General features: G+C 33.4%; 1 long non-coding RNA gene across 3 annotated transcripts in view; it reads right to left on the minus strand.

Moving 5' to 3' along the window:
- The window catches only part of LOC137636976 (uncharacterized), a 39,401-nt gene that overhangs the window by 22,390 nt on the left and 6,726 nt on the right, over window positions 1-10,285 (minus strand). The window contains exon 1 of one of the 3 annotated variants that reach the window (XR_011043320.1): window positions 2,823-3,120. The exons of the other annotated variants lie outside the window; for them this stretch is intronic. This is a non-coding gene — a long non-coding RNA (uncharacterized lncRNA). Of the gene's footprint in view, window positions 1-2,822; window positions 3,121-10,285 lie in introns of those variants that run through there. 3 annotated transcript variants of the gene reach the window in all.

The following is a 10,285-nucleotide window of genomic DNA, read 5'->3' on the forward strand; positions in this document are numbered from 1 at the left end:
ATGAAAATTTGAATTGTTTAACTTTCGAAGGGACCATTTCTCTCTCTCTCTCTCTCTCTCTCTCTCTCTCTCTTCCCCTCTCTCTCTCTCTCTCTCTCTCTCTCTCTCTCTCTCTCTCGTTTTCTAGACCATCTAGCTAGGTTCAGTTACTATCCCCCCACCTTACGTAGGCCACAGGCTCTTGCATTGCCGGCCAACAAAAGACTATCTAATTAACCATCTCCTTAACTTATAGCAAGAACTGTATTAACTAATTTTAGAATTTTGACCTCATGAAGATTAATATAAAGATGAATATCATGATTAGCGCTATGTTGAGGTCATTAATGAGGTAACAGAATAGGAGAGAGAGAGAGAGAGAGAGAGAGAGAGAGAGAGAGAGAGAGAGAGAGTATGTTCTTCAGCAAACGCAATAGCCAACGCTAAAGCGCTACAGAAAGTCGAATCCCTTCATTTATTTATATCTTGCATGCAAGCTTGTGTTTCCTGGATAGGAAAGTGACTAAAAAAAACTTAGTTCTTGAAAAGGACGTAAAATTCGAATATATCAGGAAAAAGTAACAACCATAGCAGTTCCTTCAAGATTTCTTGATGGGATGGTGCAAAATTTTCTAATAAATATCTTACCTAAATACATTCTAGTGATATCGAATCTATGATATGTTAGCATAAGTATGCTTATCACACTTATGGGTGTTTAAAGACTTGGATTTAGACTTATTTACATTTAGATTTGCTGGTAAAGAATAGATTTGACTAAACTTGTTTCGAGGGAGAAATTTGAAAAGAGAAAACACGTGTTAAGAGGATAAGTGGGGTTTGTTACACTGTGAAATTCATGGAAGGCATGCACAATCATACAGTGCCTATTAAGAGTGAAAAAAAAAAAAAAACAGCAATAGACGTGAATAACCTATATCGTCAATAGGAAATGTTAAAGAAAAAGGCTCCCGGTTGTCCATAATGACGAAGAACTAGCTGATATATTTCTAGAAATTTTCTAAAACAACAAATATATTGTAAGTTGTTGTTGGTGATAGCTCGTCTCACTGTCATTACAATATAGTTTTATCTTTAGAGGATATTCAAATTCAGATTAGTGTTAACTAGACCTGCAAATAAGATACGAGACTTAATAGTATGTCAAATGAAATGTCGGGATTTTTAAGGGACTAAGAGAACAAATCGAGTGGCCCAGTCTTGCAGAAGGCAAAGCAATCTAAAGCAAACGAACTCACGAACAAGTGATTGATCTGATGCTAATATCCAAAGTAACTGGTGTAGTAAACCTTTACATTCTGAAGTATATTATTTCGAGAATAATAAATACGAGTGTAAATATCCACAATCTGAGACAGTGGCTACAGCCACACCCATTCTGAAATTATCTCGATTATCAGGACTTTCGTATATACAAACCTATTTAGAATCTATCCTTCATGCCAAAAGGGCTAGATTATGTCACTTTTGAACTATTAATCAGACATTTGAGAAATATGAAACATTGCTGGATAACCAGTCACTATACAGATAATTATATTCTACAGAGAAAACTATATGCAGTATTTCAAATATGATTTACTTGCTATAGTGGATGACGACAGATGTGGTGTTTTTTTGGGTCCTATCACACAAATATTACTCATTACGGGACCTAGAAGATTAGTTTGTTATATATATTCTTTAGTATATCAAAGCGTATTAGTTTGACGTTTGACGGCTGTTTTCCGGTCCCATATACAGCAGGGGAACCCTACTCTCTACAGGACTTCCACGGTCGTTATATCATCAACAACAACAACAAATTCAGCAGTTTCTATTCCACTGCAGATCAAAGACCTCAGACATATCAATTCATGTCTGGGGTTTGGCCACAGTCTTTTCCTCAGCACGCTGACCAATTATGGATTGGTGATGGTGAGAGACTTTGGTCTGATCCTTCACAGCAAACTAACCTAGTATGGGTTGTCATGACTAGTACAGCTTTGCTCATGGCGATATACAAACCCTTTCACCACATAAAGGTCTCCCTACTGTTATTAACATCTCAAGAAAGACTTCGAATTAAAACAACAGAAGTACTGGTCCTTCATAACTACCCTTAGAAAAGTCAAAATACTTTCATTGCTGATTATTGTAGATCAATTAAAGTAATATATTTCCTTACATAGAAAATAGCTTAATGTCAAGTGGCAAACTATTTATAAACACTACCATTTCCCACAATCGCATAATTGACAAATATCTAAACTAGTCAAAGATGAAATGTAGTACACACACACAAAAAGTTTATAGTCACGCCTTCGGTTCAAGTTGCTTAGTCCACGAAGTATCAAGGGCAGTATTGACGCATTTTGCAATCTTGTTGATCACTAATAACTAGTTTTGTTTCATCAAAATGATATTGCCTTGAGAAATTTCTACATGGAACTATTCGTCATTTATTAATTAAAATTCAATGCATGCAAAACAAAATTAGCTTATTGCCTTTACATTAAACTAAATAAGAATTCCTATATTTAGATTACAAACAGATCTAAAAAAATATGTTAATGAGGGTTTAATACAAATTAAGTCTTATCAATAAAGGCTTTCCAATGAACATTTTCTCAAATATCAGAATTACACAAGAAATTTGACTTAACTTTTTACGATTTTGCCAGAACCAACACATGAAAACTAACAGTAATTATCTCATTGCAAATAAAGCGAGGATAAATACTAAATCTAAATAATACCTCGGGTTCAAAACGAAAGCCTTTGACAATAAACACGAAATGTGTGATATGCAAAATATCTTAGAATGTACACGATGAACTGACCTTGTAGCTCTGCAGGGCGTAGGTGTCCTCTGAGTGTGACAGGGGCAGAAAAGAAAACAGCCCTTCAAGTTCATTAATGGGACCAAATGCATCAGAAAATCTTTAGTTTTTTTTCATCAAAATGTCGCCAGTAATTTCCCCCTGAAGGTAATCATCGCTTAGTAACAAAATTAATTCATGCAAAATAAATACAACCGTTCTCCCTGATACTAAACGAAGACTGTTGGTATTAATTACTAAATAAGGCTTCCCATTTTCAGATTATAAACGGACTTTTTTGAAAACTCACTGACAACGAGTAGACCCGCCCTTTTAGACGAACAAAAAAATATGCAGAAAACCAGTTCTGTCTGGTTGGTCGAAAAATAGGCAAGGAACACCCCCCCCCCCCCCTTTACAGTATGAGTTAATTGGTCATTAACTGCTAATGGAATATGAGAAAAAAAGATAGTTGCATACAAAATTAATCGCTTTTATAAAGGTTTTCCCAAAAATATTTTTTAAAAATCTAATAAAAAAGCCGTGTTTCAACTTTGACTTTTATCACGGTAATTTCCTACTTTGATTTAGACTGAATTTCAATGCATTGGTGGTATAGAGTCCTTTAAAGATCAAAATTAAGCCTATTATTCTACCAACCACTTCTGTGTAAGTGCACGTGATGAGATGACATGAGGCTGACTTAGTCTAAACTTACAAATAATTTATATCTTGGGATACACCTCCGAATATTTAATATTTCAATAGATTTGAGAGAGAGAGAGAGAGAGAGAGAGAGAGAGAGAGAGAGAGGAGGGGGGGGTTATTTATAAACAATACCATTTCCCACAATCACAAAATTAAAAAAAATCTAAACTAGTTACAGATGAAATATAGTACACATCTATAAAAAGTTTATAGTCACGCCTTCAATTCAAGTTGCTTAGTCCACGAAGTATTAAAGCCAGTATTGACGCTTTTTGCAATCTTGTTGATCACTAATACCTAGTTTGGTTTCATCAAAATGATATTGCATTTAGAAAACCGCACATAAAACTACTCATCCTTTATTCATTCAAAAGTTAATACAAGCAAAACAAAATTAACTTATTACTTTTACATTAACCTGAATAAGGCTTCATATTTTCACATTACAAACGGATTTGAAAAAAAAAAATGAGTAGGTCCGTAACGAAGAGTAAATATGTTGAAAACTTTTTTTTGACTGACTGGTCGAAAAACAGACTAGGGAAATACAGCCACCCCCCCCCCCACCCCCGCACAATTACAGTAAGAATTTAGTCTTTAAATAATGCTTTGTTTATGCTTGCCCACAAGTAAAAAATATTGATGATGGTTTAATACAAAATAAGTCGTATCAATAAATGCTTTCCCAAGAATGTTTTCTCAAATATGAGAATTAAACAAGAAATTCGTCCTAACTAATTACCATTTAGCCAGAACCAACACATTAAAACCGATATCTACAAGTAAATAAATCTAGGATATATACTATATGAAATATTACCAGGTTCAAAATGAAAGCATTTGACAATATATACAAGTATTGTATGATAGACTAAATACCTTAGAATATATACACGATAATAATAATAATAATAATAATAATAATAATAATAATAATAATAATAATAATAATAATAGGGAAGTGGGGAAAATGGGGAAAGGAAAAGTACGATGATGATGATGATGTTGTTGGAGTATTATAGCCAACTTTTGTAATTTAGGAGTGTCCTCCTTTTAGAAGAGCTGCTATATAAAGCCAATTGGTGGCTGCAAGACTTATTAAACTCCTACCTTCAGTAAACAAGAAATTCCTCCTAATTACGATTCTGTAACCAACATGTGAAAACTAATAGGAAATATCTACATGGAAATAAATCTAGGATAAATACTAAACTAAATAATACCTGTTTCAAAATGAAAGCATTTGGCAATAAACACGAAATGTGTTGTGATATATAAGAAAAACCTTAGAATGTACACGATGAACTGATATTGTAGCCATAGGTCCTGTGTGACAGGACCAGAAAAACAGCCCTCTACGTAAAGTTCATGTATGGACCCTACTGCATGAGACACCATTTACTGTCGCTGGATAAATACATTCTCACCACACACAAAAATAAAAACATTACTCATACACAAGATACATTAATATTAATATTTAAGAAAATTCATGATTATTGCCAGATGAGCAACTCATACAAGAGTGTCTATGTTACCTAGAAAGGCAAAAATTATGTAACAAGTAATGTGGAATTTGATACGTAAATTGTAACTTTGAATAGAGATTCACACTGCTGTATGACGTTACAGTCTACATTATACGATTGTGAAACCGATGCTCAACCATTTTGAGTCGTTCTTTAACACAATTTCAAATGTGAACAATTAAAAGTCATTAAAAATATGTACTCAGTCAGATTATAATTATAATTGTTGTAGCATCGCCACTCATTTTATCATGGTTAAAAAACCAGAACTGATCCTTTATAATCACTACAGAAGTCAAAATATTTGTGCTGATAATTATTACAGAGAAATTTAGGCCTTCGATTCAAATTGCCCAAACCATAAAGTAATCATTTAGTAATAAAATTAATTAATGCAAAACAAATTCAAATTTTTACCTTAATACTAAACGAAGACTTAGTATTAATTACTGAATGAATCTTCCCATTTTCAGATTAAAAACAGATTTTGTGGAAATTCACTGACAACGAGTAGGCCAGCCCTCTTAAAGAACAAATATGCAGAAAACCAGTTCTGTCTGGTTGGTCGAAAAACAGGCAAGGAACCCCAATCCCCCTTACAGTAAGAGTTAATTGGTCATTAACTAATGAGGTAATTAAACGTCTGCTATTGGAATATGAGAAAAAACACGATTTTCATACAAAATAAATCATTTCTATAAAGGTTTTCAAAAGAATAATTTCTAAAAATCTAAATAAAAAGCCGTGTTCCTTCTTTGGGCCTTTATCACAGGAATTTCCTACTTTGATTTAGACTGAATTTCAAATTATTCGTGATATAGAGTCCTTTAAAGATCAAAAAGAAGCCTTTATTCTAACAACCACTTCTGTGCAATTGTACGCTATGAGATGACATGAGGCTGACTTAGTCTAAACTTACAAATGATTTATATCTTGGGATACACTTCCGAATATTTAATATTTCAATGGATTTGATGCTGAGAGAGAGAGAGAGAGAGAGAGAGAGAGAGAGAGAGAGAGAGTGAGTTATATAATAAGTGTTAATGCAACCTTTACAAACTAATAAATTTTATTCCTTGAAAAGGACACAAGAATAGATAAAGAAAAGTAACTGATTTATTTAAAGATTTTTTGATGTCATTTTAAAAAGATTCCTAATAAATTTCTTGCTTAAATACATTCCAGTGATATTGAATCTATGATATACGAGAGACAAGTATACTCAATACACTTATTAGTGTTTAAAGACATTCAAATTATATGGATTTGCTGGTAAAGAATATATTTTACTAGACTTGTTTCGATGAGAGAAAAAACTACCTTTAAGTGGAGTTTGTTACAAAATGAATGATGAAGATAATGAGTGCCAAGCATGATTTACTAGAGGAGGTAGGATAAAAGGAATACACAGCCATAAAGGGCCTATTAAGATGGAAGAAGCAGCAACAGAAAGGAATAAGCTATATATAGCAGTCTTCTAAAAGGTTGAAGAAAAATGCTACCGTGTGTACATTGTGACCAAGAACTAGCTGATAAATTTCTAGAAATTCCAAAAAGCAAAATATAAAAAAAAAGCAATGGGATGTTTTGCGGATATTCAAATTCAGATTGGTGTTAAACCAGACCCACAAATATGATTGGAGTTTTAATGATGAAGTCATCAGGATTTTTAAGGGGTCTAAAAAACAAATCTTTTATTTTATCTGATGGTAATATCTAAACTAAGTAGAGTAGAATATTTTCCATAGTCTTACTGATATTTAAATATCCACAATCTGAGACAGTGGCTACAGCCACACCCATTCTGAAAAGTGCTCTCGATTCTCAGGACTTTCGTACATACATAGTTATTCCGCATGTATCCTTCATAGCAAAAAGGCTAGAATATATCATTCTTGAACTATTAGTTTGTCCTTTGGGAAGTATGAAACATTGCAGGATAATCAGTCACTATACAGATAATTATATTCTACAGAGAAAACTATATGCAGTATTTCATATATGATTTACTTGCAATAGTGATGACAGATGTGGTCATTTTCTGGGTCCTATCACACAAATATTACTCATTACTAGACCTAGAAGATTAGCTAGTTATATATATTCTTTAGTATATGAAAACGTATTAGTTTGACGAATGACGGCTGTTTTTCCGGTCCCATACAGAAGGGGTACCCTACTCTCTACAGGACCTCCACTGTCGTTTTATCTTGTTCGTTCAGAGTATTCAACATAGCAAAGCACGTATTGCTCATTTACTGTAAAATGATCCCAGTCAAAGGACAAGCAGAATAAGAAAGTCTTCAGTTTCCTCTTGAAAGCCTTAATGTCTTCAATCATTCGGATGTCTCGTGGGAGCTTATTGTATTGTGTGTTCATTTTACAATCCTTAATATCGAAGCACTTAAAAAAAATCTCCAGTTTCCTATTGAGAGCCTTAATATCTCCATTAATTTTGGTATCTAGTGGGCAATTGACAGCACCAAGATGAATGCAATAGATTTCCAATTAATCAACATATGAAAAATAATAGAATAGTAATTATCTCAAAGAAACTAAAACGGAAATAAATTCAAAATCTAAATAGTACCTCGGTTTCAAAACGAAAACATTAAAAGTTCACCTATTGGCCAAACTATACGAGAGGCTATTTACAGTGGCCAGTACGGGCTAGAGTCTAGATCTCTAACCAAACTCTGAACCATAAAGAAACCATTATTATAACAAGACAATTTATGTGTTAGGAAAAGCCATGCTTATTACAAGATGAGCAACACATCATAGGTAGCCTACATCAGCTGGAAACACAAACATTATTCAATATAGACACAAACTTTAGAATTTGGTTCTTAGATAATAATTTCAAATAAAGAGTAACACTATTGCAGGGTGTCAAAATTACCTACATTTTATAGCTATGGAAGCAATGCTCATAAGAAACACTTTTGATTAGTTTCGTACCACATTGCCAAATGAGAAAATTTAATTCATAAGTACCCCAGTATCTATGCACTATTAAATTTGTACTTAGTTGGATTACAACAACAACAACAACAACTTCAGCCGTTTCTGGTCCAATGCAGAACAAAGACCTCAGACATATCAATTCATGTCTGGGGTTTGGCCACAGTCTTTTCATCACCACGCTGACCCAGTGTGGATTGGTGATGGTGGGAGACTTTGGTCAGATAGCTCACAGCAAACCAACCTAGTATGGGTGTCCCTGACTAGTACAGCTTTGCTCATCGTGGCGATATGCAACACCTTTAACCACGTAAAGGTCTCCCCACTTAAAATATCTCAACCAAGACTTCGAATTAAAACAACAGAAGTACTGGTCCTTCATAACTACCCTTAGAAAAGTCAAAATACTTTCATTACTGATTATTGTAGATCAATTAAAGTAATATATTTCCTTACATAGAAAATAGCTTAATGTCAAGTATCAAACTATTTATAAACACTACCATTTCCCACAGTCTCAAAATTGACAAATATATCTAAACTACAGGTAGTTACAGATGAAATGTAGTACAGACATATAAAAAGTTTATAGTCATGCTTTCAATTCAAGTTGCTTAGTCCACGAAGTATTAAGGACAGTATTGACGCTTTTTGCAATCTTGTTGATCACTATTAACCAGTTTTGTCTCATCAAAATGACATTGCCTTCGGAAATTTCCACATGAAACTATTCATCAGTTATTAATTCAAAAGTTAATATATTCAATACAAAATTAGCTTATTGCCTTTACATAACTAAATAAGGCTTCATATTTCTATATTTAAAACCAGTTTAAAAAAAATCACTGACAACGAGTAGGGCTGTCTTCTTAACGAAGAGCAAATATGTTGAAAACCACTTTTGCCTGACTGGTCGAAAAACAGACTAGGGACCTCTCCACACCCTTTACAGTACGAGTTTAGTCATTAACTAATGCTTTGATTACACCTGCACACTAGTGAATGATAGAAAAATATTGATGAAGGTTTAATACAAAAGACGTATCAATAAATGCTTTCCAAGAAATATTTTCTCATAAATATCAAAATTACACAAGAAATTCCTCCTAACTTCTTACGATTCTGTATCCAACATGTGAAAACTAATAGTAAATAACAACATGTAAATAAATCTAGGATAAATACTAAAAGAAATATCGCCTGTTTCAAAACGAAAGCATTTGGTAATAAACACTACATGTTGTGCAATATAAGAAAAACCTTAGAATGTACACGATGGACTGATATTGTAGCCATAGGCCCTGTGTGTGACAGGACCAGAAAAACAGCCCTCTAAGTAAAGTTCATGTATGGACCCTACTTTATGAGACACCATTTACTGTCGCTGGATAAATACATTCTCACCACACACAAATAGGAACAAAACATTACCCATACACAAGATACATTAATATTATCATTTAGTAAGTCACGATCATTGCCAGATGAGCAACTCATGTAAGAGTGTCTATGTCACCTAGAGAGGCAAAAATTATGTAACAAAGACGTAATTGTGAAATCGATTCGAAAACTGTAACTTGAAATAAAAATTGCCACTGCTGTGTGATGTTACAGTCTACATTGCATGATTGTGAAATCAATGCTCAACCATTTAAGAGTCGTTCTGTACCACAATTTCAAATGTGAAAAATTAAGTTAAGAATATATACGCTGTTAGATTAAAATTATAATTGTAGTAGCATCTCTATTAATATTATAGTTGTTAAAAACAGAAGCACTGATCATTTTACATATACAGTTCTGCATTTTTTTTCTGCTAATTATTACAGAAAGTCACACCTTCGATTCAAATTGCCTAATCCCCAAAGTATGTCTTTCAGTATTGAAGATTTAGGCAACCATGTGGATCACTAATAAAAAGGTTTTAATATCAAAATGATAATGTAGCCTGTAATTTCACCATGAAGATAATCACTTAGTAACAAAATTAATTCAACTTTTTCCCTTGATACTGAACAAAGACTGTTGGTATTAATTACTAAATAAGGCTTCCCATTTTCAGATTAAAAACTTATTTTTTTTTAGTTTTCACAGTTCACTGACATCGAGTAGGCCCGTCCTCTTAAACGAAGAACAAATATGCAGAAAACCAGTTTTGTCTGGTTGGTCGAAAAACAGGCAAGGAATCCCGCCCCCCTTACAGTAAGAGTTAATTGGTCATTGACTAATGAGATAGTTATACGTCTGCCAATGGAATATGAGAAGAACACGAGTTGCATACAA

Source organism: Palaemon carinicauda, unplaced genomic scaffold (genome assembly GCF_036898095.1).
Source record: "Palaemon carinicauda isolate YSFRI2023 unplaced genomic scaffold, ASM3689809v2 scaffold474, whole genome shotgun sequence".
Lineage (NCBI taxonomy): Eukaryota > Metazoa > Arthropoda > Malacostraca > Decapoda > Palaemonidae > Palaemon > Palaemon carinicauda.